General features: G+C 35.0%; 1 long non-coding RNA gene across 1 annotated transcript in view; it reads right to left on the bottom strand.

The window, feature by feature from the left end:
- Nucleotides 1-6,559: 6,559 nt before the first annotated feature.
- The window catches only part of LOC106870895 (uncharacterized), a 60,371-nt gene continuing 57,570 nt past the window's right edge, over nt 6,560-9,360 (bottom strand). Inside the window, exon 3 of the long non-coding RNA XR_001409601.2 lies at nt 6,560-6,644. This is a non-coding gene — a long non-coding RNA (uncharacterized LOC106870895). The remainder of the gene's footprint in view (nt 6,645-9,360) is intronic.

Consider the following 9,360-nt stretch of genomic DNA (forward strand, 5'->3'; position numbering starts at 1 on the left):
ACACACACACACACACACACACACACACACACACACACACACACACACACACACACACACAGGTACACAAACATACACACAACACATGTGGATAAATGAAATTTTAAACAAAAAATCCTTTCTCCAAGGACAATATTTGAAACTTAAAAGAAAAAAGATTAAGACACTCGCTATGGAAGACATGAAAATAATTCTACACGCGGTTGGAAAGCTGATAACAGCCAAAGGCGCCTACATACATACATACATACATACATATATATATATATATATATATATATATATATACTCTTCATATCTTTCAGAAGCTCTATATTAATCTGAGATTTTTAAGAGATTTTTTTAAAGATAAATTTTAATTAAAAAAGGATTTTTTATATAACTAACGTAAAAACATACATAGAATAATAAAATAACACGGACGCTAACATTTGAAAAAGTTTTCTTTTTTAGAAAGCAAAAAATTCTATAAAAAAACATGATGACCGTCGTATTAGATTGACATAATCACTGAAATAGCAGCAGGGTGGTGTGGCGGAATGAAAGGTAAACGAAAAATAATATGAAACCCCACAAAATATGCAAAAAGTTGGTATTAAGCAGACATGCTACTCTGCCTGATATCCCCTGCTTTCCACCTTATAATTTCACCAGAAGCTTGTAGTAGTAGTAGTAGTAGTAGTAGTAGTGATGGTGGTGATTTCTAATTTAAGCACAAGGCCAGCAATTCTGAAGCGGGGTGGAAAGGCAGTAAAAGAAGAAGAAGAACAACAACCAGCTTTTATAGTTTTCAAACGTCTACCTCTAAATCATGAAATTTCTTTGAAGGACATTTCTGTTTCAAAATATTTTAAAATACAGAAATGCATGTAATTTTCCAAACACACACGCACGCACACATATAGTAAAAATAATAATCCTTGGATGGAAATTATAAATATTTTAATGCATCGCTACGCACGTTTCCACAAAACACGTGTCTCTTAAGATCACAGTCCCCTATTCTTGAGATGATTACGGTGAAGTCCGTCGTATCCGTGAGCATCGGGTAGATCACCTTCATGGAATCATTTCTTCAGGCGATATAACATTAATGGATGTTTAACAGGGGAATGCTTATCCCTTTTGACTAGTAAGAAGGTTGATTGAGTTTTATACATATATATGTGTGCGTGTGCATATATATATATATATATATACACAGCATGTATATGTCTTCATGTATGTATATATATGCACACACACACATATATGCGTATACATATGTATATATACACATGCATATACAAAAGCATACATAGATTATTGCGGTGCGCAAATGGCGTGCAGCCGTCGAAGTCCTCATGAACACGTTTCTGTTGTTGTATCGCTTTAGTCGTTCGTCAATGAATCCTTAACTCTATCACTGCAACACATTGCAACTAAAGGCTTCATGTAACTGAGACAAAAGAGCCAACCAGGAAGGCCTTTTAGATTATGAGTGGGAGAAGAAGTTTAATACCAGGGCCGAACAGAAATTTCAAAATGGAAAAAAAAACTTGCGAATGAGACCCGTAGGTACTGTAGGAAATTGAAAATCAGCGATTTTGCAAATTCATTACTATTCATGCAATATCGATACGCAATATTTATTAAAACGTCATAATGCGATACATAATCATAATATGCAAACTAAGCAGATAGTTTTAATGCTTCAACTGTCACTATGCAGTGTTGAATGGAAATTTTATTCAAGTATATATATATATATATATATATATATATATATATATATATATATATTTGGCTTTAAGATAAAAATCATTATTTTATACATTCTTATAGCTTTGTCCATACAAATTCTTCAGCGAGCGGTTTATGTTGGATGAATGCGTGCGAGCTTTCCCTGCAGTTAAGAAGGGTACCTCAGCATTGCACCTCCTTAGTCGCTTGACCTTGTAGAAATAGCAGCCAAATATTCTCCAGATAACATTGTACTTAAAACAAAACAAGACGGAGGGACAGATTTGGAAATGTAATCTGATATATATATATATATATATATATATATACAGAGAGAGAGAGAGAGGGGGGAGCTGGAGTGAGAGAGAGAAAGAGAGGTGGGCTGATTTCAGAGTGGATCGTCTTTGCTCATAATTCTGTTCCATTTGTGCTGATCTGGGTTTATCTAGTACTACTACTACTGCTACTACTACTACTACTACTACTGCTACTACTGCTGCTACTACTACTACTACTGCTACTACTGCTGCTACTACTACTACTGCTACTACTACTTTGTCTCAAAAGTGGATTTTCGACTTATTTTTTTAAAGATTTTGTTGGTGAATGTGCCACTAGTTATATAAACCAGAACCAACGCGGTTCGAACGTGAAGCAAATGGTTTATGTGAGATCACAGCAGTTTGTAATTGAAGGCCAAACCCATAGATAACCGTTTCTGAAATCATTATCGGGGCTCGTCTGTCGGTCTGTGAATCCAGTTAATGTCCTACATTGAAGTGGAAATATGTATTGTGTGTGTATTTTGCAAACTCTAAAAAAAAAAACAAAAAAAACTTGTATGAAAAGAAACCCCGTAAAAAGAAAAAGAAAAAAGACACGCAGAGCAAAATAACAGTTTCAGTAAGAGAGTGGGTGAGAGAGAGAGAGAGAATGCGAGAGAGGGGGGGGGAGAATGCGAGAGAGAGAGAGATTTATTTTTAAAATGGCCAATTTTATAGGTTTGTGATGTCATTGTATATATATATGTATATATCTAATGTATACATATATATATATATATATATATATATACACACACACACTGACCAGCTAAATCATGTCGCTTATTTAGAACCAGAGCTAATGAATGATGTCCTGCTTAGCAAGAGGCCATTTTAGGTTAAAAAAAAATATGACCATAGAAAAAATATAAAAAACTGGTCAGAAAAAAAGGCAGAAATAAATCTAAAAAGGAAAAAAATATAAAGAAGAAAATAAAAAAAAAAAAAAATTGGAAGGAAATATATTCGGTCAGTGTTTTTAATCCGGCAATGTATTGAATGTTTACTTTAAAAAAAATTTTTTATTGTGTATATGAATTTTATTAACACAGACAATCAAAAGAAATCGAAGCAAGTTCTATATAATCGTATTACTACTTCTAATACTAGCTATAATATCACTAATAAACTTTGGTTATATATATATATTTGCTTATTATTATTATTATTATTATCTGTTGTCGTTAATGGATACCCAGTAATCCATCCCCCCCCCCTTTTTTTGTTTGTTTACAAAAGAAAACATTATCTTCGTAACGAGTCTATTTTGACTGTGTATGTACTCATAAGAAGCTGCTGACGAGAGGGAAAAAAGAAAAGAGCTACAAAACGTGTGGTCCAAGATATTAATATATTCAAGATGTAACTAAAGACACGGCTAATGACCATCATAAAATAAAGACGTAACCGATATCGTAACTACCTGCCAAATCCCTGAGCTTAGTGGCTGGTATTGGCATCGTAGCTAAAAATAACAATATCGTAGATAAAGATTGGAGTAAACACGCAGCTAACTACACAGATAACAAATCTCCGAAGAAATTACATCGACGCTATCAAAACAAAGTAACTTTGCTGAGGAACTATTTCAATCCATTTATAAAGTTACATGGAAAAGATATGAGAACATGGCTACTGATTAAGTTATCTTGTTTATTAACTAGATAAAAAAGTATATCGTGTAAAGAGGTAACTAAAACACATGTTAGACACGGTTCTCCGCCCCTCTCTTTACTCAGATACCTTTCATAAACTGAAGCAATTTTAGAAAAATTAAAAAGAAAGCAACAAATGCTATGCTTAGCAGTGGTGGTAAACCATTTATCGAAACAACTAACTTCACTCCAGCAACCTCCACTAAATAATAATAATAATAATAATAATAACAACAGTTATATGAATGGAAGAAATGACTATTTCCTGAGAAGTTTTCTCGAAATTTCTTGTGGCTTTTTCCTCTTTTATTTTTCTTTGATTTGCTTGATAGATTCGCCTTAACTGTAATAATATATTTACTCATCAGGCAAGCAAACGTGATGCCAAACTACAAGCTTTCTAAAGCCTACTATATTAAAAAAAGTAAATAATAACAAGAAGAATGATAATTTATACAGACAAAAGATGCATGCTTAGAAATAGTAAGATGTTTTTTTTTTTTTTTTTTTTTTAATGTGAACTAAAATATGCACTCAGCTATTTGAGTACATCAAAATCTCATATCAAAAATCTACCAGTAACTTTAAACCAAGATGTACCTACCTATTGGCGGTTTCAATGCTAATATTGTAGACTAAGTTTTAAAAAATTGTCAAGTAGTATTACATTTTTTTTCTTTTTTTTTTGCAATTTAGCATTAAGCATCTTTGAGAAAATTCGATGAAGAGCACGTGTCCTATTGCTACATGGTTTATATTTCAACCCCCACATGTTTCTCATTGCTACATGTTTATTTTTTCGGTTTCTATATGTTTACATATTTGCTAGATGTATTTAAAATTAAAATAAAGAAAATTAAAGAAAAACTCATTTATTCTGTTGTTGTTATTGTTGTTACCATCATCAGAGTTTTATTATGGCAACCGAATAATTGTCACATATATTTATAGCTTGTCATTTAGCACTAGGGTCAGCAAGCCTATGCCCAGAAATGACGTACCTATCACTACATCATACAATATACGTGTATCCTCCGTCTAACGGATGTGTATGGATCTTGAGAATATTGCAGAAGAAGAAGAAGAAACAAGGGGGCTGGGGATAATCTCAGACCAGAGATCTTGCTCGAATGTTTATAAATGCATGAGCTCTGATAATAAAAGCCACAAAGAACCCGGTAGATAGCCTTTGGTATTGAATTGACTCCGTTAATGGTTTCTATAAGACATCGTTAATGCGACGGATTACATGCATAGCGACATTTTTTCCGGCTCTTTATGTTGTGAGTTCAAATTCCGCTGAGGTCAATTTTGCCTTTCATTCATTCGGGGTTGATAGAATGAAGTACAAATGAATTAGAGGGATCGATGTAATCGACCCATACTTTTCCTCTCAATAATGGCCGACCTTTGAGCCTGCAACGGATCGACGTCCTTTTCAGTAGGGACGTAAACATACCAATACCAGTTGTCAAGCAGTCGTCGAGGATAAACACAAAGACACATACACACACACACACGCGCACACTGACGCACACACACACAAACACACACATATATATAAGACAAAGTACCAAGCAGAGGGACTGAACTTAGAATGATGTGATTGGAAAGCCAACTTCTTGCCACACAACCACACATATAGTACATTATCCTTCTAAGACGGCAGGGTGTGACTTCAAGATTTCACTGCTGTTTCTAGCATTTCCAACGAAAGCGCATGAGGTGCTTCTGGCTCGGAGCCATCTCCTTTTTGCTGTTATTGTTTAGCCCTAGGTCAAACCTGATTGACCAGATATAGGATCAAAGCTGTTCCAGTCTGAGAACCAGGTGCTAACCAGGTGCATATTGATTGTTTCAATGCAATTCTACGCCTCTTGAGAGTGTCTAGAAAGGAAAGTCGACCTCGTTGGAATTCAAATAGAGAAGGAATGTCAGGTGAACGAGACCAAATGCTGTAAACGATGTAGTGCGGTGCTGCTCTAATGTTTCTGCCACCAGTCTTTCATATCTCCTCTCCCTCCACCCCCCTTTAGTCTAACTTTCACTTCTTGCACTGAAAAAAAAAACTCAAATATTACAAGAATATTTTGCCTGTCAGATTATGACTTTATCATATCTGTGAATGTATGAGGATGTGTGTGTGTGTGTGTGTGTGTGAATGTGCGCATGTGCGTGTTGAGTGAGCGTATAAACATTTATACACACACACACACACACACGCACACACGCATGTATGTGTATGTGCGTGCGAATAAATGTACGTATTTGCATACGCACATACTCACATACATACATACATACATACACGTATGTGTATGCATATATACATACGAGCATATATATATACATTTATATATACATAAAGACATGAATATACATATATATAATATATATGTATGTATGTATCTCTGTATGTATGCGATTATATACTCGCTCACACAGACCTGTGCATGGATACAAAACGTAAGTCCTCGGCGCACAATCAGTGCAGAGGCACTGAAGGATTCCCGGAGAAAAGTATCTGTATCTGTTGTCTGTGATAACCATTATGAGATGCGTGGTTCTACTGGTGCATGGAGTATGCCTGGTCCCAGGGTGGTACAGAAAAAGCGCGGTAATCTACCTGTACAGCGTTTGCTAAACTGCTTAGTATAGGTACGTTAGAGACCACCCAGCGGGTACGCCACTCCAGTCTACCCAACATCTATACTGTTGTGCTCATGTGTGTGTGTGTGTGTGTATATATATATATATATATATATGAGAGAGAGAGGGGGAAAGAGAGAGATAAATTGAGAGAGAAAGTGAGAGATATCATCGCCCACGTTTGTGACTGAGTAATAGTCTTAACACTTACTCTTCGCGACCACCTTTATTCCTGCTGACCAATTCTTGACCAGATTCAATGCAGTTAAGCTCATCGAACAGCACCAGTTCTTCGCTACATTTTTTTGAAACATCACAAGGAATAAAATTGGTTGAGTAGAGAGACAGAGAGATATGAAATATAAAAGATGCGTTTAAAAATGGGTGCGTAACACAAATGTGGCTCGTGTACTACATTATATATATATACACACACACACACACACAGAGACATACACACACATATATATATATATATGTATATTAAAGGAGGGAGAAAGACACAGAAAGGCAAGCAAAAAGCCAGGCAGACAGCCTTATGGTTACTGGGGAGTGGGATGAGTAGATTGATATAAATATATATGTGGTTGAGTATGTATGTATGTCTGTATGTATGTATCTATCTATATATGTGTGTATGCATATGTATGTATGTATGTATGTATGTATGTATGTATGTATGTGACACAATTTCACACCAATTCTTCCTTCCCTCCAGCTGTCGACACCACTCTCATCCCCTGTCCTCTCCATCGTCTCATCCACACCCCTCTTCACCATCTCCACCATCCTCAACAAGTAGGTTCCGAGCCGCCGTCGCAGAAGAGGATAGGAGAGGCAAAGCAATTGACCGTGCACTTTAAGACTCTCGCTGTCAGTCAGGTTTGGGCTTCATAACTGCTTGAAACCAATAATTTGTCAGCCGAAAGCGCCATCTGCTGACATATAATATCAGCTGTAAGACATAAGACGTGTCAGAGGCGTGAAGACGTCATAACTCAACATTAGTACAGTATTATAAGATGTAAAATTTGAACGTAGACGTTACAGTTTAAGACGTGTCGTTAGAGTGTAAATGTTACAGATTAAAATGTGCCATAAGACATGTCACAGATGTGCATTCGTTGCAGATTAGGAATATGGACATTATAACATTATAGATTAAGGCATATAGATTAAGACATGTCACAGAAGAGTAAAAGTTACATGTTGTGATATGTCATAGTAGTATAAGCCTTAGAAATTAAGACATGCCATAGAAGTGCCAATAGATTCAGATATGTCGTTCAGATGTGCGTGTGTGTGTGTGTGTTTGTGTATACACACACACACACACACACACATATATATAGTTTTACAAGTGAACTTTTGTCAAAAGTTTTTGGTAGCGCTACGCACTTGGTTTTCTTATTCTTTATTCGTTTCTTTCTCTCTTTTTCGTGGGCGGTTGGGTGGATGGTCTAATAGTAAGGGTATGGTATAGTCTTAAAACAAGAACAGAATAAAGATAAAACTATGCCTGAATAAGTGACAGATGAGATGATCACGGCTGAGATGATTAGAAGTCTACACGCCTTAAAAAAACCCCAAAAACATTAACATTAGATTCAACAACGAAATCTCTTTACCAAGAAAACGATATATTCGCTGCACCTCGAATACACATATATATTCAACAAAGGCCTTTATTTTGTAGCACATCTCATATACAGCCTTGCTAATAATAATAATAATGATAAGAAGAAGAAGAAGAAGAATCTACCCCAATAACGACAACTACTTCAAGTAAATTAGAAACCTTTTTTTAATTGATACCATATTCTAGCCGTTAGAATAGTCTTGAAGGGTCTTGGAGAACACCAACATAAAAGACAAAGTGGAAAAAAATTCCTCCGTAAACACACACACACACATGCACTCACGCACGCATACATGTAAATTTATATTTGTATACACCTACATACATATGTGTGTGTGTGTGTGTGTGTGTGTATTTCTATAAGTGTGCGTATACTTACACACGCACACACACATACGTACATACATATAAGTTAGAGGATATATTAACCTCTTTAAGGGACGATTACATCCAAGAAAACACTGGTTCTATCCCTTATGTCTTTGAGAAATAAAATCTCGCTTATATAGGTAAGTATACACTAAGAATATAATCCATATTAAATTAAGAAAATAAAGAGTTAGTGGTTAATGCTTATTTATTAATAAATTGATAATCATTTCTTCCTACAGCTGTTTCCTACAAATTTGTGCATTAAATTTGCATTTATGAGTTATGAGCAAAATATCGTCAGGAAAAGGTTAGACATTAAAAACTTACATGTTGACCAATCTATTCATTCCAGCAGACTAAATATATGGAATTGTTTTACTTTTTATTTATGTATGCGTGTGATATACATACATTCACACATACATTCATAAAGATCTGTGTCTGTGCGTGTGTGTATGCGTGTGTATGTGTGTGACTTGTGTGTAAATTGTTAATTCTTTATCTTGCGGTCCCAGTTTCACCCCGCTATAGTGGCATGACACCAGAGTCGCAAGAAAAAAGAATTTAGTTTAAATAAATGGTATACTCTACAACACGTATTGAGTACGTTCGAGAACATTAGAATACATACATAAGTCCTGATAAATATTCATTTTATGTGAGTGTGTGTGTATGCATAGAAACATACATACACGTATACACACACGGGAAAAGAAATTACACGACATATAAGAATTCAAAATAAAAAATATCTAAGATTTCTTCAACATGGTACCACTTGAGTTGATAGATCATGTTACATGTTTCAGTCGTATTCAACTGTCACATCTCAAAAACTTTCAGCAAAAAATAACATATTAAGAGTAAACTTCAATGAAACCAGGCAAGAATTAGAAATTTTTCGTTGTAAAGAAAATAAAACGTTTTAAAACTTTAGTAAAACAAGGCAGAACGAGAAATTTGCTTGTAAATGAAAGAAAAATCAAAAAAAAAAAAAAAA

The sequence above is a fragment of the Octopus bimaculoides genome, chromosome 24, assembly GCF_001194135.2.
Source record: "Octopus bimaculoides isolate UCB-OBI-ISO-001 chromosome 24, ASM119413v2, whole genome shotgun sequence".
Lineage (NCBI taxonomy): Eukaryota > Metazoa > Mollusca > Cephalopoda > Octopoda > Octopodidae > Octopus > Octopus bimaculoides.